Source organism: Ammodytes marinus (genome assembly GCF_949987685.1).
Source record: "Ammodytes marinus genome assembly, chromosome: 9".
In the NCBI taxonomy this organism is placed as follows: Eukaryota; Metazoa; Chordata; class Actinopteri; order Uranoscopiformes; family Ammodytidae; genus Ammodytes; species Ammodytes marinus.
Window position 1 is genome coordinate 5,502,699 of NC_137213.1, and position 24,722 is coordinate 5,527,420.

General features: G+C 42.9%; 1 protein-coding gene across 1 annotated transcript in view; it reads left to right on the forward strand.

Moving 5' to 3' along the window:
* Positions 1-3,540: 3,540 nt before the first annotated feature.
* chd7 (chromodomain helicase DNA binding protein 7) overlaps positions 3,541-24,722 on the forward strand; it is an 81,802-nt gene continuing 60,620 nt past the window's right edge. The window contains exon 1 of the mRNA XM_080034402.1: positions 3,541-3,835. The gene's annotated coding sequence lies outside the window, so the exon portion shown is untranslated. The remainder of the gene's footprint in view (positions 3,836-24,722) is intronic.

Here is a 24,722-nt window from a genome sequence, read left to right on the forward strand (position 1 = left end):
TGAACAAAAACAAGGGGGGCTCACTGAGAGGGGGAGAAACCTGCCCATAGAGTCTCTGGAAATCACTCAGCAGCAGCACACAGGCTGAAATATGGAACATCTATAAATGCATCTGACACATTGCAGAAACACCAGTAGCCTATTATTCTTAACCGTGGAACCGTGAAGTCTCTTTTCTAGTATGTTTTACCTCAGTATTATTTTATAGTGTATAGCCAAACACAACTGACACATTAATGCATTAGATTGGGAAGTTAAGGTGAAATACTGTATGTTGTTTTTTCACAGAAAGGAGGAAGTCAAATAAGTAGACAAAGTGTGTTCGTGTGTGTGTGTGTGTGTGTGTGTGTGTGTGTGTGTGTGTGTGTGTGTGTGTGTGTGTGTGTGTGTGTGTGTGTGTGTGTGTGTGTGTGTGTGTGTGTGTGTGTGTCTGTGGAATGATAAACAAATTAGTGGTCTTGTCAGGGACATCGCATCACTGCCGGTCCCTCATGTGTATCATCAGTTTTTCATTTTAAGTCCAAACTGGTAAAACATGTAACAGAAAAGAAGAGAAAAATACATACAGTACATTCACAATGGAATCCCAATAGGCTGGTGTATAGTGTATTATGTGCTAGTAGTTTAAGATCATATCCATCTTTATGGTGTTGTTTTAAGGTACTGTACCAACTGTACATGACTGTAGAAGCTGCTGTTTGTACCTGCCACTGTTCACTTCATGATGTGGTTACCCAAATTAAAGTCCTATGTTAAGGAGTATACAATGTAATGAGTTAAGAAGTATCAATAAATGACTTTTTGTCAACCCTGTTTTGATTGTAAACTAACAAACAAAATCATCAGATTTGAGTTGAAGCGATCTTCAGCTGAAATGTGAAGTGTTTCCACCCATTCTAAAAGACCCTCTCATCGCACATATAGAATGGTTGAGGTCATGATGGTCAATTCTCTTTTTCTAATGACAAAACTCCTTGCAGCAGAACCAGACGTATTGTCTTATTTATTCCTCCACACATTCACCTTCCTGGGTGAAACCTGGCACCTGTGTTACCCAAGATGCAACGGTGGCTCAATTCACGTGATCATGGGTGTGTTATGTTATGCTAGCAGGCTGCTGCAAATCATGTAGCCTGGAGCTGCTAGCCTCAGGCAGAGATGAGCAGAGGGCAATTATAGGGCTGATAAAATCCCTCCTTCTAACTCCAGTCATTAGCCTGATCCCAATGCTGACTCCAGCGAAATTACATGTATCAGACTTTACATTGCTTTGGAGACATTAAAGGCTATATAAACATGTTTCAACATATAAAGTTGTCCTCTCCATGGCACCCTGAAACAGACGTTGATGTGTACACTTGTTGCAGTTCCCCTTTAAAGGAACACTTCACCCATACGGAACCAGCGTTCTATCATTATAAAATAACTATTATAATATAATGAATTAGGTTTTTCTTCCCTCAGTCTTCCCTTAGTCTTCCCTTGGCCCAGCTGTCCTGTTATTCCTTACTGTGATGTCACAGTAAGGAAACTGTAGGGTTAGACAGTGAGACCATAAAACACTCTTTCTGCCTTTTCTCAGGCTAAGATGATCCGATTTCAATTTTTTTTGCACATTTATACTAAATAGGATCTCCGAGTTCAATACACCTTCATGTTCCAACCGGTGAAGTAGGCCTTTAAGAAAACACATTCCAATATTTTCATCCATCAATCATGTTAAGCACACAATACAAGTATACAGATGTAAAAATGTCAATACTCCCGATGTTCAGATGAAGATCAAAATAAAGGCCAATCTTTTCTTATTGTAGACCACGGACCTTACACACTCATTTCTGTCGTAATCAGCACACGACCATCAGAATGAAGATGCCATTTCCTGTTGGCTCGACACTTTTCCTGTTTGCACAATCACAGTGATGAAGACTCTTTGAGACAGCGGTCCATGAAATGGTTCTGGGACGTCCCCAGAAAAAAAATCTAACAATGTTTAAAGCTATAATATTATGGACAATCAATATGTCTGGTCTTACTGCATGTCATTTCATTCACCTTGTACCTTTTTTCTTTTTACCACCACATTTGGGTCCCAGGAATACAACTCTTAAACAATGCTTGACATAGATACATTAGTTTGATGACATGTAAAAGACATGTTGCTAACAAAAAAGAACAAAGGCGAGAATTTCGACTTTGGGTCCTTCAGATGTCTCCCAGCATGCTCTAGGTGTAACTAGAGAATGGGTGTACATATAGGTCCTACATGTATATTAAATATACAGAGACTGGCTGAATCATCAGCAATTTCGTCATCATTGGCATATGCTTGAAGTTACCACACACAAAGGAAGGATGTCAAAATCATAACATTAACATAACCATCTTCCCCAACATGAAAAATAGAAACTTTTAAGCACTATGGCAGAGCAGCCTTCTTTAAAAGGCCATTCCTAAAACCACATCCAACCTTTATTTTTTTAATTTACTTATTTAAATATTTGTTTAACTAAATTAAAAGGGAGGCGCCCTTAGCTCAGTTGGTAGGGCGTCCCCCCCATGGGCCTCGGCCAGCAGCGGACCCGGGTTCGATTCCAGCCCGCGGTCGTTCTCTGCATGTCATTCCCCTCTCTGCCCCATTTCAACTCTGTCTCTACACTATCAATAAAGCATAAAAATGCCAAAAATATCTTATAAAAAAAATAATAATAATATATTAAATTAAAAAATAGAATGATTTTATAAGTTGTTCGTCATGATAAAGAATGACCAATTTTCTAGTAGGAACCAAGATTTGGTCTAAAAAATCGAGAGCAATCTGTTTATTTAAAAAACCACCAATAAGAACACATGTAAAACCTATGACAAAGGGGGCTTGCTTGACTGTGGAATTACAGAAATTATGAGCTGAAAGAATTTGACAATTTATCCAAATTAAAAAAAATCTATTTAGAAACTAAATGTAGAATGAGCTGGACCAGTGATTTACAGTTTGGTTATTTCTTGTTTGATGGTTTTGGTCCATCTGTTTAGATTATGTCTCGTTTTTGTCCAAAAGGGTTGATTTGTTTAAACTGACGAGTTAAAAATCATAGACACTGATGGCCGTTAATTTAATTTCTATCTATGCATAATAGGCCTATAGCCTGGCTATAAAATGAAGTAGCCTACCAAAGATCTACAGTTCTCAACGTCCTAATACGTTTTAATTGACAAAATTAAGACTCACCAAATAGTTTTCCCTAGCCAGTGCTCTCTTCTCATGTGTTTACATTGGACTATTGTGGTATCATATCTCTTCATTAAAACAATTGTCAAATATAAACACAAACATCTCATTTGTTCACCGTTTTTATATAAGAAACTATAGTCCAACTGACGCCCGTGCATATTAGCTTTACCATATCCACATTAGAGCATAGCCTATAGACGGCGTCACACGGGCACGGCGGGGTCAGTGACCGCGCACGCCGCCTGTTTGTGTGTATGAGAGGTCCTCGGGAGCGCGCACCCCCTGGCCGAGGAAGGTGAGCGAGTGTCTGGAGGGGAGGACTCGGGAGCGCGACCAGCCGAGGGATCGATCGGATTAAACTCGATTTGAGTGAAATTAACACAAAGGAGAGAAGAGCAACGCACACTAGTCGGCGAGGTCGCGGATGCGAGGCACGCCAGAGAAAGATTTCATGAAAAACAAACTTGAACTTTTTTTTCCTCTTGTTTATTTATTTCAAGCGAAGAAGGACCACGGTGGATTTTCCCCCCAGCCAACGGAGATACTAACCGTACTAACGAGGAGTTGATTTGATAAAGAAGCCGAAGTGACCGAGCTTGTTGGGTAAGCTAACAAATGCCCCTTTTGAATGAGTAACCTACATTTGTATCGGGCAGAAACCAGCATGAATGTGAAGTGTTAATTGTAGCCACCTATTCTGAATGAAACCAGTTTATATTCTTAATTAACAGCAAGTTTTCCATACTTTTCCCAACGCAATCGGACTCTTTAATCCGGCGTTCAGCCCGATGCGCATTTCATTCAGGGGCTCACTCACTACAAAGCTTCTGCTCGGGACTGCTGCTTTATTTAGCGTCTGCTTTATTTTCAAATTTCAGCAGAAAGTCATTGAAGGTCCATGTAACTACCATGCCGACATGCTAACAATAGCAAGTTTAGCTTTGCCACCCGCTGCATCGTTCATAAACACACACATACACACGCACAACAGTCCCATTAGTTAGTTGAAAAGTGGAAAGAAAAACATCCAGCACAGAACGAGGAGACTCTCTATTTTGGAGTCTGTTTCAAAGACAACTTATTGAATTTCTGCAATTCAAAATATTTAGTTAATGTAGTTTGAAAGTGTGAGTGTTAGCCAAGTTAGCTAATTGTGTTGAAGCTTGTAGGAGACACGAGGTGGCTCGAGCGTAGAGGTGAGTCACTGGCCGACTGAATGAGCGGAGCTCTCTCAGTGAGATTCCCAGCGGAGAATACTTGGCATATATCGCCCAAAACCGCTTCGCCTGGGTTGAAATGAAATGTTTTCACTCAAAGGTATAACTATTAGTTTTATTTCCACTGAGTACTTGTATTTTTATCGGAAGGGGACAGCGTGAAGTGTCCGTAGTGGTCGCTAGTTTTATTGGACGGAAAGGGACAGAGCAGTGGAGGAGAGGAGGAGGGGGAACAGTGAGGCCAGGCGGTCATTCCATACAATCGTGTGCTTTTTACGTTATTTTATACCACGTTTCACTTTATCAAACCCCCTCAAAGATGTAGAAAAGCACTCTTGCTAGTCTGCGCAGCTCTGGAATGGGGAGAAAACTGTCGGACTTGAATAAAATCCGAGATGAGCGAGTCGTTCCCTGGTCCGGAACGACGTGCGAAATACCGCTGATAGGCTAATTAGCCGTGCTAGCCGCTGGAGGTTAGCCCAACGCTAGGATACAGAAGTTCAGCTAGCCTGTTAGCCTGCTCTCATCCCCATTGTGTCCCCCCCCCCGTCCCCTCGAGCTAGCTAGTAACCTGCTCGGGGCGGTTATCACTCGGTGCTCCTGGGCACTTCAAAAAAATAACTTTTCAAGTCTTTCGCTTCACTTTTTTCCGAGGCGAAAAAGCAAAGTATCGCTACATCTTTTCCGCGTTCTGTCTTTTTTTTGTGAGGGCTTCTATTTGTGTTACATTGTAGCCTATCCAGCCAGCGAAGTTTGGAAACCACTACACTTGTTACTCGATGTGGACTGTGGAAAACGCAACTCAAAACACCTGCCAGTGCCTTTGCTATTCTCCCTAGTCACATTTACTTGTATTAAAGCGATATAAAAACGGTTGTGTTAAAAAGAAAAATAACAATATGATTCTGTTGCGTGCGTTCCTTGCCCCTTCCTGTCCTCTTTCCCCATGATGTGTTCTGTAATCGGTCAACTTGCATAATGGTCACCCCTGCCGCTCTCACGCAACTTTGGCTGTGCTATCTCTGGGAGGAAAACAAGATAGCCACTAAGCTTTACTGAATCCCCCAAACACACGCATTGCTTTCAGTCCCACGTGGAGATTTTAAACCCAGTTTCGGTGTAGCTAGATGTGTGTGTGTCTCGGTTCGTTGTTTTTCCTCGTCCTGTCTGCCATAGTGCCAGGCGCTGCTACTACCCCCACCGCCTTGTGTTTTTGAGCCAAGATGGCAGCTAGTCATTTTCAGCGGGCCACAGTAGGGAGAGATCAGAGGCCCCGGCCACACACACACACACACTCACGCAGCACACAACAGATGTTCAGCACTGTTTTGCGTCCCTCCCGTTTGTCTTTTCATGTGATATAAGTTGAGGCAATCTTCCCCCTTTTCAGCCACAAGCATGGTTTGTTAAGAGAGAGGCGGTTGGTCTTCACAAAGCCAGAGCTGGGACCTTAAGTTTGATACCCCCCCCCCCTTTTTGTAGCCTAGCCCTAGGCTATATGTCTTGTAAACTCTGATACAAGTTTGATTTTTTAAATGATATATATTTCAATCACACATATTTTTAAATGGTCCCTTTCTGGCACATGATGAGTGGTAGGCTAGTTATTGTTTTGGAAGTAGAGCCTTTTTTGGTGGTAACTTCAGTTGGCTTCTCTAGAAGTTGCATGCGTGACTGCATGACTGCTTGACTTTACTTTAAAAAAAAAAAGACACATAAGCATTACCGACAGTCAGAGGGCATAGAACACGGGCACAATATAGAATCCTTACTTTGGTTGGTTGAATATCTAATTGTTTAATTTGCGGAACAATAACTGTTCTTTAAGTTATGGACGACATACGTTGTTGAAAAACTCATCAGTTACCAAAGCCTGGTCCCTTGTTAAAAAAAAAATCTTGTTTTAAAAAATACCAACATTTTGTTATTTACTTAAAAGCCTAAGCCTATGTAGATTCTTGTCACACTTCAAAGTTTCAAATTTCCCATTTTCAGTCAACAGCCCAAGATGGTGGCAGTTTCCTCACACAGGGAAATCCCTGCCACCTTACTGTGGGGTGAAGACGTGGGGATACACCACACGCGGCCAAGTGACTCATCCCCTCTCAAAACACAACATTAAGATTTGCCAGTTAATTGAGATTTCACAGAATGACGCAATTCAATTTCCAGTGTAATAGCCATGCACTGATGCCTGTTCTCCACATGTATTCCCCCCATTATCTTATAGCTCCGCACATTCAATCTCAACTTTAAATGAATGACAAACAGGATTTTAAGTCTGCCACCATAAGCCATATTCATTCATACGGTGTACCCTTTGGAAGAATGAAAGAGACAGTTTGTTTGGAACAGGTGTCCATCAATGCGTCATGCTTCTGAATGAGATGTGTCCTGTAAAGTTTCACCTATGAATCACAAGTGTGATCGGCTTTGTTTATCCGAACACTTCCCTCCTAATTTTCACCTTCTGCTGACCTGTTGGCCAACTCTCTATATTAAACTACTTCAGGATGGTTTAATTAAAAAAGCAAAAGTGTATGAAAAAATGGCCAGTTGAGGAGAATGTGTGCAGGGGACCACAACAAGTCAGCAGTGTCCCTATTGGCATGCCAGAGAGAACTGTAACTTGAACTGACAACACTGATGGTGTTGTTCTCTGCTAGTGAAAATGCCCATTGTTGATGTGTGTTGTCCACGCTACATCTCTGCGTCATCTCTGGGCTATGTTTTATCCATTAATGTCCCTTACTGTTGAGGTTTTGTTTTATATTCAAATACATTGTACGGCCCTACATTGTGAGTTGCACTGTTTTTATTAACACAGTTCCCATCAGTACTGCATGCTCACTAGTTTAGTGGCAGGTCTGATACTATGTCAGGAGAGTAACTCCTCAGCCTATTAGTTTAGGAGATCCCTCTTTCTCATTCACTAGCCAAATCTGAATGAAATGAAGCCTTTTACTTATTAAATTATAGCTTCACATCAGTCACATAAAAAACATCTGGGTGGTATTAACATGGATTTATCCCAAGCCAAGCTGTGGACCTGTGATGGGGGGGGGGCTGACATTTCTTCTCCTTGGAGTCTGAAGTTTATATCAGTAGCACATTTTCTCTTTCATTGTGACTTATTGCAAGTTCCTAAAGTGATTTTTTTTTTAATGCACAACTTGAAACATTAGCAGCCCCCCTCCCCACATTCTAGTTGGGCCATTTAGGTGCCAAAGGTGCACACAAACTTATTTGCAACATTTGGTGATCAATAAAGCGATTGTTGTCCATGTTTTGCAGCTTTGGGTTATACTTTCCCCCACATAGTATGAATGGCTTGACTAGATGTATAAACCGTGGCCTTGGTCTCATGTCCAAGAAGTGGCCAAAGTTGTATAAAGGTGATGGTCTATTTAACAGTGACAAAGGTGGCTTTGCTGTGTTTACATGACCAACGCTGCTCCATAATAGGAAAAAAAAGGTCTCCCACGTCTTTTTAAATGCATTTAAACTAAACAGTAGCTTTGGTTTATTCAACAGTTAAGGGAGACATTTCCAGCGTGTATGTGGGGGAGTGTCCCGACTCTTAAAACAATCTCAGTTTCTCCTCAGTTTTATGTCATAGAACAGCAGCTATGGTCCTTTGGGGAGCTTTTTGCTGATACGTCTCCTTAGCCATACTTTTCTCATACCAGCCAATGAGTACAGTATTTTCGGAGGTGGAAACACCAGGTTGAAGGGACCAATATTGAGCTCATCTGACATACAGTTCCCTGTGTACGGCGGACTGCACCTGATGCTGCAGTGGACAGTTTAGTGTTGAAAAGCTTTGGTGTTGGGTTTCTCAGTGCTGGTGTTTTTGTTAGGGTGGCCATTTTGTCTGCTGTCATCATGTGTGGTGGATGGCAGCCCCTTGTTTAGCCGAGATGAGGAGTGGTGCTGTTGTTTTGTCTTCCATCTCTTTCATCTTTCCATCTATTGCTCCACGTCCAGCCCCCACCCACCCACTGCTTCTCAGCCCATGCACCAGCTCCCTCCTCTTCATTCTCACCCTTTCCATCTCTCTCTCTCTCCCTCACTCTCTCTCTCTGTCCATCCTTGCCTGTCTGTCTCCTCTCCTCCCCTTCCCCCTCCACGCCTCTCATTTCCAGCCAAAAGGTTAGCGGGGGTCTTTAGCACCGTGGTGACATTCAAAACTGAGTGTCATCACTGTCTCTCTGGCTCCCTCTCACCTGTCTCTCTCTCTCTCTCTCTCACTCTCTCTCTCCTCCATCCCGCCATCCTCCCCCTGCAGCGAGGCCCTTCTGGACCGAGGGCTGTGCCTAGAAGAGCCTGGCGTTGATACAGCTCTCGAGTGCTTGTGTGTGGGCTGTATGTGTTTCTCTGTGTGTGTGTGTGTGTGTGAGAAAGAGGAGACGGCCTGTCAAGTACATCTCTGACCCATATGTGTGCACGTCTTTTAATCTATCTTTGACCTCTCCCTGTGTGGATGGGTGTCCTTTCTGGTTTTTTGGCTCTTCACGCTTCAGTTTGCATCCACAATCTATAACAAACAAGCAAAGCTCAAAACCTAGGGCTCTCCTCTGGAAATATGTGACAGTTTTTTGTGTCATGGACTGCTGATGAATCCCGTTGCTAGGGCTGGGGATAGTTCAAAAGTGTCAATATCCATACACTTTGATAACAGTTCCTGAACTATTTATTTTTCAATAGCAATTTTGTGAAATCCGAATCGCATACTTTCTACTATATAGTATGTAGAAAAAAGATTTAGGATGGTTAGAAGTACCCGGCAGGGTTCGACATAACGTATAGCCCGATGGCCCGGGGCCAGTAAAATCATATGCAGGGCAAGTTGATTGGCCAGTCACTGTCCCGCCCGGGCCAGTGACTGGCCAATCACAGTTCAGTATCTTTTTGTAGACTACATCATGGTTCATTGAAATGCGCGTTGAGAGTCGGAATGAAAGCAGTGTTTATTTAAGACTCAATATAATAAACCTAATATAAAATATATTTTTTAATGAAAGGCCAGTGGACACCGATGCGTGGGTGTTTTGACAGGCGGGGCAACAAGCGGGTGCACTCTCGCTCCGTTGGCAGAGCTGCCTACTGTCCGCCTGCGAGTCGACAAATCAATCGACTTGCTTTGCCCCCTTTCTTTCTTCCCACAGCAGAGGTTGAGGTGCAGAAAATGATAACTGCGCTTTTCCTTTATCTGCCGCCGTAATGTTACAGTATTTTCATCCAAGCCTCAATGGTAATACAAATGAGAGGCGTTATTTAAACGCTGTGAATGCGTCTCTGGTGATTGTGTCGGTTGTAGACAGAAACGAACGGAGGGACTCCGCTCACTGTACAGTATAGTCGCGCAGTTTGGCACTGTGTTTTCAGGCTCGAGACATTCAATCAGATCGCGGAAGTCTTTCCCATTGAAATCGCTAACGGGGAGAATATCCCCGGTTATTATTTTAGCCACAAACCACAGTTCATCTGCGCGGCGGCTCACTCGCTGGCGAGATCACACGGTGAAACGCTGCTGTGATCGGACGAAGGCATTGTGTGTTTCTAAGGTGATTTAACGTCATAGTCTTAGACGAGCGTTTAACTTATGCTGCATATTTTGCACTGCATTGTTTTTTATCAATAGTTTGAAAAAATGGTCCCACACCGGACTCTTATGTGAAGCTGACACTTCATGGAGAAGTGACACTCCTGCAGCGCGCACGACCAGACGTGAACTCACATACACGGTGAAATCTCCCATTAAAAAAACGGCATAACCCACTGATTTTCGGATTTCTATTCTATTTTTAAAGTCAACTTGAGCGCAAGTGGAAAACCGGTCATTCGGTCGACACATTCACATCCCTAATGCATATAGAGAAATTAATAAAAACAGCCTACCACACCACAAAGAATGATCAGACCTTCATCTCTTATTTTTTTTTTATGTTTGATCATGACTTCTGCAGGTGAACTATTCATTAAACTGCCCAAATTCAAGAATAAAAACAACCATCAAACTACTGGACTTTAAAATACTGGCCGACTCTTTCAACATACTTTCAGTTGTAGGCTTCTAATTCAATATGTTTGCCTGGTTTTATATTATGTGTATGAGCAATATCAACATTTCATATAATTAACTAAAAGAAAAATAACCAAATCTAAAGGGAATATCTATACTGTTACAGAATAGATATTCCCTTTAGATCTGGTTATCTTTCTTTATTTTTCTAATACAGGTATTATAATTATTGACACTAAATTATGAAGAAAAAAAAAGTGTGTGCAGGGCCAGTGAAAATATACAAGGGGCCAGTAAAACTCGGATCCACTGGCCCGACGGGCCAGTAGGAAAAAAAAGTTATGTTGAACCCTGCCCGGATGTCCTACTTCATCTGGCCAAGATTGTTAGTGTTGAAAACTGCATCCTATTTGGGCGATTCTGACCCACAATCCGGTGCGCACGTGAAGTGACGTCACATCGACGAAGCCTCCATATGAAAACAAACGGGATGCGACGGATATAAAAGCAAGAGGCAAGATCAAGGCGCAATATTATGATGAAATAAAAGAGTTAAAATATGTCCCAATAGTATGCCTACTGCATCCTAACTAGATTATTTTTTATTGTCGGATGTAGTATGTATAATAGAAAAAAGAAAGAGTATGCGATTCAGAACGCAGGGTTTTTTAAATACATCCAACCTGGAGTTCGTTTATTTTAAGCTCTGTTTTTCGGTGATCTTATAGCTGGGGTATGTGATTTCTGATTGGTCAAAGTTAACATGAGCTGTACACTTTGACCAATCAGAGCGAGGCTTCGATTCTCTGTTCTTATTGGCTGTTGGGACTGTCCATTCACTTTGGTATGACTTTGTTGGTGTAGAGTGTGTCAGGGAGGGACCAAAGATAACAAGTGGAGCGGTTGAGGTATTTGGATTCAAATCTTTATCCCAACTGCCATTTTCTCCCCAAATCCTCCACCCCAACTTTGTCTTATTTTCAACCGTTTTCGGGGTTGACGGGTGGTCAAATATCTCCAATGCACTTTTCTGATTGACAAATAGTATCACAAACAGTCGAATCTCTGGTTTGAACAGGCAGATCCCATTTGAACTGAGAAAATTCCGCCCCTAGACCATCACCCAGATTTACCCATTGCTGAAAAGCAGGCGCCACAAAGCTCCCATCAGTCTCCCTGGAACACTGTTGTTCAATGGCACAGTTATTACATCCATGCATCCTTTCCACCGCTCATTTTCTCTCACCATTTGTCTCCTCCAGTGAATCACAGGGCTGATGAAAGGTTAAGTGCTGCTTGCTTTGTGGAATCAACAGCCTGGCAGGAAGAATTGGGATGGATGCAAGGTCATTGAGGGTAGAGATGTATAAAAGAGGCGTTAATGTTAACAATATTCAAGAGACACTATATGTATCTCTCTAGACATGTCCAGTAAACATGTTCCCATCACACCTTCTTCTTCTTAAAGGTCATATTATATGATTTCAAAATCCTAATTTGGGTTTCTACTACAAACTGTTCTCATGGTGTAGTGTCCAAAGAACCCCTTTATATTTCTCACAGGGCCATTGCTGAATCTCCTCTTTTCAGCCTCTGTCTAAGATGCTTCATTTCAGACAGTGGCCTTCCAAAAAAGCCCAGTCTGCTACGATTGGACAGATCTGGGGGTGTGGCTTGTCACAGGTGGAGGTAGTGCTAAGGGGGAGATAAATCTGCCTACGGGTTTTGAACGCAGGATTTCTGAGAGGTGGAGAAAATGAGAGGGTTGTTTTTTTTTTCTCATCCTTTGGGAGTCTTATATTAATGTTGAAAAACCATGAAAAAGTACATATTGCTTTAATAGGTGACCTTAATTATACTGTTGCTTGTTGTCGTGTGCATTGGTAGCTAATGCTAGTCATTATTTATAGCACTTGGTTGACCCAAAATGGCAGCAGCAAGATTCTCATCCTGCTGAAAAATGTTGTAGAAAAAGAAGTGCTCGAGAGATGCTGAGCCGAGTGTGCGTCCGTCCCGCGTCCCAGGAGAGAAGTTACCCCACTGCTCTGTAGGAGGGACCCTGGAAGTTAATTGGTTGTTAGCAAGCGAAGAAGGCAGGGCAGGGAGGGGAAGCAGCCAATCTCTGGGGACCCTCCAAATCTGCCTGTCCCATTGGTCTAAAGTGCATGTCAATAGTAATGATTGATTAGGGAGGTGTGAGGGCAGCACGCCAGAAAGCCTGCTCCACTGTGTGTGTTTGTGCTTTTGCGATCCCTTTTCTCACATATAGAGTTGGTTCTGTGATGAAAGCCTTTCCTTTGGAAACTCATTTCTTATTCATATTTTTGCATAGAAATACAATTCTAGACTGAACATGAGAACAGGACTGATAGTTCTTGTGTTGTTGTTGCTCATAGCTTCATCTTATTTTCTCTATAGGGATGACAGATCTCTTTAACAGCTCTTTTCTGACTCCCAGCTAGTAACCAATCCTTTAGTCTTTCTGAACGTTTGATATGAGTTACTGGTGGTTTCCCCAAAGCCACCGTGGAAGTGTGCTACTAGAACTCATAAGCCCACTGAGCAAGAATTTCCCCCCTCACATGCAACATTGTGATGTTTGAGTTTCATTGAGGTGTGCACCCTGTGCCTTAGCGTTTCTAACACAAATCAAACACCAGCATCTAGCCTTTCGGTTTCATCAGACTTGGTATACTACATCTGAATTTGGCACTGCTTCCTCGGTCCTCCTAACCCCAAGTGTGTTTTCTTTCTATGTATCTCTAGGTTGAACATATCTCTTAATGCAATGGGAGTATATAGATACAGTATATAGGTCATCACATGGTGCTAGGCGGGCGTCCTGTCTCTTTGATGCATTGTTATCTGAAAGGACGTTGTAAACTCACTATTGACACATCCAGGGGGGACGCACCCTCAGCCTTTCTCTATTCCCTAACACACACAGTCTTTACTATCAAGTAGGGCTGCCCCCTTGAAGTCCACCATTCCAATCGTCATTTGTGGTGACGTAGATTCTACAACATTTTTAATTGTATTTAATAATGACTTTTCAGTTGCGAGCAGCAAAACAAAACCAACAAAAGTGGATTCATGTTACTGCCCAATATACTGAGTCTCCTCCACAAATCATAGACTGTGATATTAAGTGCTAAATGCGTAGCTTGATAACTAGCCATTAGCAGCCCTGTTTGTGTGTAGAACACGCGGCTCACCACACCGTTTTGTCATGAAAAATAAATCAAAGGGTGTATTGCGGACCCAGTCAGGGGACCACCTGTAGGTCCAGGGGACTCACATCATTGAAAACCTTTACACATCACTGTGTCATACCAGAATCCCTTCATGCAAGAACATCTGGATTTTATTCTCAAAATTCACACGTGTCAGAAAAGATCCTTTAAGTATTGGTTATGAATCCAAATACAGGCGGAGAATGCTTGGAACCAGCGGGCTGCTTGAAGTGAGCTGCATAGGTCTGTTCTAAAGGCAGGGCCCCGGCTCAAGCTTCACATTAAAGGCATCATCTTTATAGTATTACTATTATTCTTCTGACCTTCCCCTATAAAGACCTTTTAATAGATCCACTGACTTCTTAAGTAGACGAGTAGACAGAGCTGTCAGCCAGTCGCAAGGCTACAGTGTATTTCTATTAAAGCCTTTCACATTTTATTTGAATGGCCAAAGATCTTTTCTCTCCATCAATATGCTGCTGTTAACACGTTAGGGAGAGAACCTGGAGCTGGTTGTTTGTGTGTATGCAGTGCTGTTGTGTGACCCCTTCACATCCTCATCTAGGTAGCCTTCTATAATAACACAGCCACTCATGATCCACTGTATTCAAGACCAACATCTCCAGCATGGGAAAGTACAAATACATTCTTCCATGCCCATTGCCCGTGTGCCAAATATGAACTGATGTCTTCCTTATTATGACCTTGAATATGGAAGTTTGTAGGGCTGCTCATTTCTGTACTGTTCTAAAGGGATAGGACATATTTGACAGGGTACTTCCCTATGTGTGTTATCCCTCCCTCTTGCCTTCAGTATAATTATCACGTAACTACCTGCTTTCCTTTTTAATACACTCAAAGATGCACAGGATTTTCAGAGACTAGACCGTCAGTTTCAGAGACTCTATAACAGGTTCTTTAGCTCAGCGAGTGTACACACACACACACACACACACACTCACACACACTCTAGCAGGTTCATTGGCCACCCTCTGTGGCCTACTTCTCTCTCTCTCTCTCTCTGCTGTGCTGTGCTGTCTCTCGTCCCTGCATGTCCTCTGGGATCTGACTGGGAGCCGGCCAGTGGTTTTTCCTACCACATGGTAAAGGCAGGGAACAGATTGGATAAACACAGCCCTTTCCTGCTGACCCACCCCCGCCACACACACACACACACACACACACACACACACACACACACACACACACACACACTGTCCATTAACGAAGCAGCCGTGCGTAAAATAACCAGATTTTCTCTAGCTTCACTGCTTCTCTCTCTTTCTTGATCTACCCCTTCCCCTCCCTTCCTTCTCCACTCTCTTCCTTCCGGGCTTCAAATCCCAGCCCCAAAACAGACACACACACACACACACACACACACACACACACACACACACACGCACACACACACACACACACGGCCCCGCATCCCCTTACTTGAGCATAATTACACACACAGCGAGCCAGCTACCGCGCGCTGTCCTCCATTTGGGAACAAAGGTATAAATTATAGTGGCTTAGATCCTATAGTGGTAATGGGAGGTGGGTGAGTGAGCACACGTGTTCTCCAGAGGAAGAGAGGGGGGATCACTCAACTTGTCCAGGTGTCTAGTTAAGGCTGTGTTGTGCTATAGGCTAGAGACAGGTTTGTTTCTCTGGCTGTGGTCTGTTTGTCTGTAGCCCCTTTTACACAGAGATTGCGGCATATTGACGGAACAACATCACTCCAAAATGCCGGCTTTGCTTGCTTCTGTGTTATTTACACAGAAGCAAGCAACGCCAGCCTGCTGGCGCATCAGTAGCGCCTTTTACACAGCGCTCCGGAATGAAAGAGGTGCTTGTAAACAGCGTCAGGTGTGACGTAAACATTTAGCGCCGCGCCGGTCAGCTGCTTTACAACAACAATACTGGCCGGTGAATTGAGAGCAGAAGTGCTGGAGCTTGCAGTAAGAGGGCCGTATTTTACTGTCCCCACGATGTGCCAGTTGATCTCGCTACGCGCTGAGTCCAACATCTCTGGGACACTGTTAACCAAACTGACAAAAATCACTCCGCTGCTCACTGCTTCACCTCTGTGTCTGTCTGTGTGTGTGTTTGTGTGACAGGTTGGTTGTGAGCGAGTCTCTTTGTGAGACAGACATAAACATACACACAGTGTGTGAAGTCACGTTACTGTAGGCAGAAATAAAGTGTGGATATACGCTCAGACTTAGGATAATAATAGCGGCGGCGGAATCCAGTCAAGACGATGTGAGTACGTTTGGCCGCATATTAAGACAGTAACTTCAGGCTGCAGCCCGCAATGTAAACGTTCCGCAGTAATTTTCTCCATGAATTGTGTTATTTATGTTGGGGGATAATGCTTTGTTAGCTAGATGGAACTCTTGTTAAACATATTGGCCGATTAGAATTATTATTTGTAGAGTGTGCGAGTCTTGAGTTGTGTTAGCAAAACAGTAGCTCTGTGGCTAACAGCTGAGCCCGAGCCTTCAGTCAGCTGAAGCAGACAGTCTAGCGGGGCGAGCAGACTATTCCACCGTTCCTTGGTCGTTCCTATTTACTGGCGTACTGAACTACGTTTTAGTTACATAAGAACCTAGAGCAAGAGCCCTCCGCTGCGCGTCGGGCTCCTGCTTCAGCTTGTCGGTCTTTATTTCTAGCAAGTGACCCGTTCGCTATACTTTATCCCTTACTTAGCCTAGCTTTCCCATTGTACAACTTCTCCTGGGCAGAAATAGACTCATACACTCTGCAAAATGAAGCGCGGGGGTTTGGATTGAGCAACGGACCTTATGATCAGCTAGATTATACGCCGTTCCTTTTATTTGGTGATTTTTACGGGACATCAGGCCGCCGTGGTTAATGTTAAACACACGTCCTTCAACTGCTAACATGGTCGCATGTTTAGAACGTAGACTATGGAACGTCAAACACCCCCCAGTTCCGCATCAACAAGCTGGAGCATTTAAACAGAGAGGCGGAACTGATCGTGTCGGGAATCTTACTACCCCCCGAGGTAGTAAAATTCCCGGAACGATCACTCGCACCTTTCTTCCCTCGTTCCGCAACTGTCGCATTTACACAGCAGGGCGGAGGGCCGAAAGGCCGGCATATTCCCGGCTTTCACTGGCTGTGTAAAAGGGGCTTGTGTCTCTTTGGAGAAGTGGTGTTGTTGACATGGCAGAGCTTTCCTTTAGTAAAGCCTGGAGGCTACAGACGGCTTTAGCAGCCAAACTTTGAACAGCACAGCACTGAGCCGCTGTTGGCTAATCTCTCTCTGTCGCTTCCCATCACCCCACACCAACTCTTAATACACAAGGTGCATTTGGAGCCGTTTGGTCAAGTATGTCTGACAAATGACGCTAGTTCAGAAAAATTAAATCAGCAAATTGGCCTATTTTGCAACACACAAAAAAAGTTGTGTAGTCAAAATAAACTGAACTAAGGGAATATTTCCCAGCTCTCTGATGTGAATGTGTGCATCAAGCAGCCACATGCACATTTTCTTTCTGATTTTCAGACTGGGGGAAAAAACACATAGGCGTTCAAAAAGGTTTTAGAGTAGGCAAAGTTAAAGGTGTGTCACGGAAGTTCAGGCGCCTGAAGGTTTATCGTTCCGACCAAAGATTTTCCAAAGGTGACGTCACTGACTGACACACCTTCACCCAGACCGGGAGAACACACCAGTCCCAGCAGCTGATGCAGGGATTGGTTAGAGTGGGAGCTCTGTGGCTTCATGGTCACCTACAACTGTTGACAGGCATTTTCACTGTGTTTAATAGCTAAAAGCTATAAAGTAGATGATATTCATATACATTGCATACTACTGTGATCAGTTTTCAATAGCTTAAAAAGCACATGTGTAAGTTTTCCTGTTTGTGTGTCAAAGGTCACACATTATGCTTATTTTTGAGTTCAAACCTGTCATTTGGGTTTCTACTAGAAACTGTTTTCATGGTGTAGTGTCCAAAATACCCTTTGTATTTCTCACAATGCCATTGCTGAATCTCCTCTTTTCAGCCTCTGTCTGAAAGGCTGTTTCCTTATGATGTCATAAGGGGGAGAGAGAAATCTGACTGGGGTTTTTGAACATAGGTTTTCAGAAAGGTGGGAGTGGAAAAAGATATATTTTTTTTGTCTCATACAAAGGGAGTCTCGTTACACCTGGGAGCTGGTACCAATATTGAAACACCATTTTAAGAAAAAAGTGCATTTTGCAGAGCGACAGATGGGTGAATGTGTATTCGCCTACAATGGCGGAGCAGGAAAAAAATCCTTCCCAATGTCTGTTTTGATGGTTTTTATCATGTTTTATCACACTTGCGGACCTGAGATGGTGCTAGATAACTTGCTGCTTGAAGACTGCAGTGCATTAATGTGGTGACATAGGGACAAGGGAGGGGACTGCTAACTGCAGTCAGTGACAGAAAGTTAGCTGAACTGACCATTCCGCTTACTGAACCTTTAAATGGAGGATCTATGAACTACTTTTATTGAACTACTATTGGCTGTGTAACACTGCTGGCTGCCAGAGGGGGACAATCCAATGGCTCTGGACTTGGCAGTGACATTCTGTGGTTTGGGCCTCGGCTGGAGCTGCACGGTCGCTGTGAATTCCAGAGCCGTGCTGGTGACGGTCACTTCAGTTATCAAGTCTAAACCTAGAGGTGTTGTAGAGGTTACTAATGCTTTCAGGTGAGATGGAACCAGTGGAGCTGTTAATGATACTGTAGGACTCTGCCTCCAACTGTGCCACAACCAAAGCCTTTTCACTTTGGATAGGATAATAACACTTCTCAGCCAGGCTAACAGTCTGGGTTAGTGACTGAGTTTGATTTTAGAACTGATATGTTTGGGGGTTCAAACACATAGGAAAAGTAAAGGAAAGGCCCTGTCCCGTCCACAGTGCTTTTGCTCTATTGATAATGATAATGTCCCTCAAATTGGGACAATTGACTGCTTTTTGGTGGTGTTTATAATATAAGTGGACTGTTGGTTGGATAAATAAAGACACCTTGTTGTCACCTACAATATTATGAAGGGAACTGTTCAGTTGTACAGAGGTAACGAGCACTCGATCAATGGAGGAAAATAAATGTAGAAATGTGACGATTTCAGTTTGTTAAAGACCCTGGCAGCATTAAATTGGAAGCTTTTTTTTAAATATTACAATTCATATGTCAAGGATTTTCTTTTTCAAGGCACTGCAACTATACTGTGGCCACTATACGTTTTTCAAGACGGTAAAGGCAGTGTATGAGTGGCTAATATGTACTTGGATCATTACTCAGCTCTGGGCAATCCACTTAATGATGTACTTGGTGTTGGTGCACCACAACTAATAGATAAGAAGAATGTCCTGTCAGTGCAGGGGCCGATGGAGGTTTTGTTCTTGTTTTCAAACTGACCCCTTGTCGTTTAGAGCTAGCGTGTTGACAGGCTGTCAACCTCTGAAAACACAGTTAATATCAGTGTGGTCGCTGTTGTGAAACCACATAAGTCAACTCTACTTCTCACTAGTGCTACTCCTACTATATCTTTCCTCTCTCACCTCGGCTGCTAATAGCACTCACTCACCCATTGTTAACCACCTGCTATCCACAAGCATGTTAAATGAAATGATTTCTCTGAACACCATGGTTCACCACCCTGTTGTTTAACATCAAAGAAAAGTAGAATGTATAGAATTGAATAATAGTTTTTTTGGCCCTTCTGTTATGTGCAAAGTGTGTGTGTGTGTGTGTGTGTGTGTGTTTTTCTGTTGTGGAATAGCAAATGGTGATTGAGTCACTGCTCAGAAATGATTTTCCTGCTCCCGACCTGTTGATTTCAAACCCTATTGGATGTCTGGAAACACAGATTGTGTTTTAAATACAATATGTGGATTAACGGCGACAGTTGCAGGCAAAATACATTTGTCTTTTTGACACTTGTGGTGAAGTTGATTGTGTTAAAGCTCGTGATGTTTAGACACTGAGGAGGCTGTGCTGCTGCAGGCACCTGTGGGAAAATGAAACACAAGCCCGCCGCCTCAAAGTCCACTCTGAAGACTTATCAGATGACACAACTCCTAACTCCACTTCTCTGCTCCTTAGACGGCAAGTGTTTGCTCCTTTTACCTTGATGAGGTGAACTGTGCACTTGAATGTGTTTCATTGTGCAGCCTTCATGTTCCCAGGGGACAGTAGGACAGTGCAGCATTAGGGCAAACATTTAGGTAGAGCCAGCATTACATCTTGCGTCTGCCTGTTGGTATGGATCTGAACATACCTTTTCTGACTCCTCCCTGCTTGTGTGTTGTGGCAGGAGGAGGGGGGGGGGGGTTGGCCTCATCCTTTGATGAGATTTGGCGTCTAAAGCGGCACACTGACCGTTCACCTAATTCCCTCTGCAGTGACAGCTGGTGTGTGTGTGTGTGTGTGTGTGTGTGTGTGTGTGTGTGTGTGTGTGTGTGTGTGTGTGTGTGTGTGTGTGTGTGTGTGTGTGTGTGTGTGTGTGTGTGTGTGTGTGTGTGTGTGTGTGTGTGTACACACGTGTGTTTACTGTGAGAAAAGGATGCTAGCTCTAGCTTGGGCTGGAATGGCAGAGGAAGTTGTACAGAAGTTAAAGGAAACAAAGCAGAGCAGAAGGCCTTGTCCTTCCCATGACCGAAGGATGTTTAACTCTGGTAGAGAGAGAGAAGGATGAAATGTGTCCAGCTCTGTAGAGCCTACACACAAGTGTTACCCTGTGGGGAGGCTCACTTCTAAAGAACAGACAGAATATGAGGAGGATGAGTGGAGAATAGAATATTTTGCCTTCCTACATTTAACTAGAGCTGTGATCTGATGAATACCTAGAGGCTGCAATGCACATACACGCACATGCACGCACGCATGCACACACACACACACACACACGCAGGAACACACGCACATACACAGCTTCAATTATTCTCTACTGTAGAATGGATGGTGTAATGTGGTGTGCCTTTGAGCTTACAGGAAATCAGTTGCCTCCGTAGTAGCTCGCTGCAAAGGATATGAACTGACACTAGTGACTCTCACCTGCCTCATGCTCGCTCACATGCTGGAACCTTCTGTTTGTTCTGTAGTGATTGAAATGCAGAGGAAGTGATGTAACTCAACACACCACTGTCAACTAGTAGCAGACACACAAGTTCTTCAATAGCAAGAGCTGAAGCACTGCTCTGACTGTGTACAGGCTGTTTGTTTCTGTTAGGCTGCAACACAAGGTTACAATGGGTTCAAATGAGTAGAGGATGACTGGTTACAGCGACTGGATATTAGAAAATAAATATAAAGGTTCAAGGAAAGACTTAGTGTATACTTCCTTTCTTAACAGAACAAGTGCTTAGTGTGTGTCAGCCGCCACATGGCAGCTTCACTCTTAAGGTGCACTTTGAGGTGTGTTGTGTGTCACCAGTAGGGGTGGGGTCGATTTTCCGATTAATCGCGATTCTCTCTAGAACTATTCCGAATTGGTTCATAAAAGTTAATAATCGATTTATTAAAAAAATGTTTTACTAGTATTTAATATTAGTATTTCCTGCGCCACTGCGCATGCACACCACACAAGTGTGTAATATTGTTGTTATTATTTGTCTATTTCGGTTTGACATAATGTCAAACAAGTGATTGTCTGTTGTCTATATTGTATGTTTCGGACCCCAGGAAGACTAGCTCTCACTCCGGTGTGTTGCTAATGGGGATCCTAATAAATCAAATCAAAAAACAAGTGCGAGTTGTTAAAAGTGGCGACAAAAGGGCAGAGAGCAGCAAACCCATATGACCTGCACTGGCTTTGTGTCTGTTTACGTTTTTGTATGAGAGCTGAATTCCAAGCCATACTTTTTGCACAATGTGTTGAAATGACATAGAAAATAATAGAATAGAAATCCTATAGAAACATGATTCACAAGAGTAGAAAGAAAATTCAACTGAATCGGTTTATTTTTTAGCATACTTCCATATTGTGTTGAAAGCTGCATTGATTATTACACTGGTCATAGAAAGTCATATTTGTGACAAGAGAAACCTTTTCTCTAATACAATATTAGAGAAGGTAATTCATCTGTTGATTGTATTTAATGATCATCACAAAAGTAGAAAGTGATTAGCAAACTCTGAGTAGCAAACTCAGATTTTGCATTATGTACGTAAAAAAAAAAAAAAGATTGCATCAAGATGCATTGAGAATCGATTTTGAATCGAATCGTGAGGTGCCAAGAGATTCCCACCCCTAGTCACCAGTTCATTTTACCAGAGCGTCAGTCCTGGAAATGTTGCGCACAATTTCAACTGGGGACATGAGGGGCATGTTCCATCCACTTTTCCAAAACCCTGTTAAAGAACTCTGCGCCATGTCATGTAATCCTTGTGTGCCTCACAGCGTGTTACACAGATTACCTTGGCAACCCTATTAGACATGCTACAGAGATACTGGGTTGAGTTTCTCACATGTGGTTATTTGCTATTTTTCTCAAGTAAATATGTCATCTTAAATAGAAAATCTTCTGCCATATCTATGTCTCTATATAATTTGGTTTGTCAAAACTGGTGAATTTAAAATGTCACCTTGCACTTTGGTAAATTGCGGCACAATTTTATGGCCTACATAATCATTGCCAACACCAAATATTAAAGAAGGGTTAGTTAGGGTATAAATGGAGTAGGAAGTGTTGGATACAAACAAATCTCTTCCATGCACTAGTAAAACTGTCGGTTCAAAAGTTACGTCGAGAAGATCAACATTAAGTGCAGATGATACTATCACAAAGTTTCACTCTGCATCGTTATGCAACTATTTAAGCTACTAAATAGAAATAGCATCCATAAGCCTAAGCCTTTTTGTGCCGTTTTATCTCCCATGCACACAGGTTAAAAGAAATCACTGCGCCCTTTGACTCTGCATGGTTAGTCACGGGGTGTAACCGTCTGTCAGTTTAGTACAAGTTGTAGGCAAATTGAGAGATATGATGCCCATTCAGATGTGTCAGGACTAGTTGCAGAATAGTGGAACTATTGGTTCATCTGACGGTGTTCTGATTTGAAATGAGTCCACCAGTTGTGTTTAGTCTGTCTGTGTAGTGTGTACACAACCAGTCAGCAATTGGATTAAAACTGAACCGATCATTATTTCTGACCAGAAATTGTTCCAGCTACTGTGGAGAATACGGTGATGTTGGTCTACTTGACTTCCCCTGCTCTTATGGCAACAGAGGTTAAAGATGCATCCATAAAACCACTGTTTGAAGAGACGGCTGTGCCAGAGTACCATACCATAGTGCTGTGGATGCTTTAAGGATACAAAAAGAAAGTGTAAAGTGCAGTGTTTCTGTGCAGAGTAGGGGTGTGCACGTGTACACGTGTACACGAGTAACCGTTTAGTAAATCATAACCGTTTAGGAAAAATCAATAAACGAAAACCGTTTAAAAAAAAATCTTCAAATTTTAAATGTTCTTTTTTTCAAAGTTTTTAAATATGTTCTGGAGACACACATTTATTGATCTTACATCACTAATAAACTACTTGGGGAGGATAAAAGCTAGTCTGCCCAATCTGTCTGTCCCTCAGCGTGTGAGTGTGTGTATAATCGCAAACACACGCACACACACACACACACACACACGGGGAGGCGCCGTTCTCGGGCTCGACTCACAGCCACGGAAGAGTGATGAAAGATAACCTAAAGATTAAAGTTACCTGGTTGACGTGAACTACGCGCGTAAGTAGCCCGAACTTTATAACACCTGTTCAACCTGCATAAACGTGGACATGTAGAAAGCGATAGGCTATATTAATCAGGAAATTAATGAAGCGCGATAATGACGGCGCACATGACAGGCGAACGCGTATGTGTGTGTGTGCGCTCGCCTACAGGACGGCGGGCGCACGAGGACAATGACGTCACGGTTAACCGTGTACACGAAAAAAATTACGTCGTGTACACGGTTAGACATTTTTGTAAACGTTCACACCCCTAGTGCAGAGCTTGCCTCTCTTTGCCTGTTTGCCGACCATAATAAAGTAAAAGACATGGAGCCTCTGTTCTTCCTGTCGTTAGGTTGCTAGCTCGTTTCTGGTTCAAAGACATGGAGGAAAGGCCTTTATTAACTGCTATTTACATAAGAGTGGCTGCTCCCATCAGGCATTGCAGAAGACCTTGTGGCATCAGGGAAGGCTGTTCTACTGTAGTGTCATGCTAATAGAGACTCATGGCTTCACTACTGACTGAATGAATGCCCTGCATTGTCATTTAGAAACTCATCGTTTGAAAAGTGGTTTCATGGTGAATGATACAGGGAAGTGACTCATAAATCACAGTAGGAAGCATTTTGGCTATGAGTGATTAGCATTGGCGTAGAGAGAGAGAGAGAGAGCTCTTTGGTCCTTACCAACAAGCTCAAACTACTTCATCAGTACAGATAGAACCTCCTCAGTGGTGGTTTATTTGTAGTTAAATACATTTTAGAATATCAGTTTGATTTGTGGAATATTTTGAATGTTTGTGTGTACACTCACACATTTTAGATTCCTGGATATCTTGAGAGAGCAAAGGTAGATTTTGCAGATGCACCTTCCAGAGTGTGTGGGGCGCCAGCAGCTGGTGTAGAAATCCGTTCCAACATTTTCTGTCATGTTGAGTACAGCTAAAGAGAAAACATCTGCCTCGTGACGGGGAGCAGTCAGTGTTTATGTGAAATATGATCATCTGACAAACACTTGCTCTAACAATGCTGCCACACTTGCATGTACAGAACTTACAAATTGTTGTAATCACAAAACGATGAATATGACTGAGATACTCTTAGCTCTATGACCCTGTTTCCACCTGGGATTAACATGTGACTTTTTGAATCTGGTTACAAGTGGACAGCTCTCAGTCCGTGTGTTCCCACTTGTATTTTCAAATGTGACTTCTTTGTCTACTTGTGATCCGATTCCATTTACCCGCGCTGTATTTAAATCAACACGTACAAATTTCCGTTTGCATTGCTGTTTTTAACCGG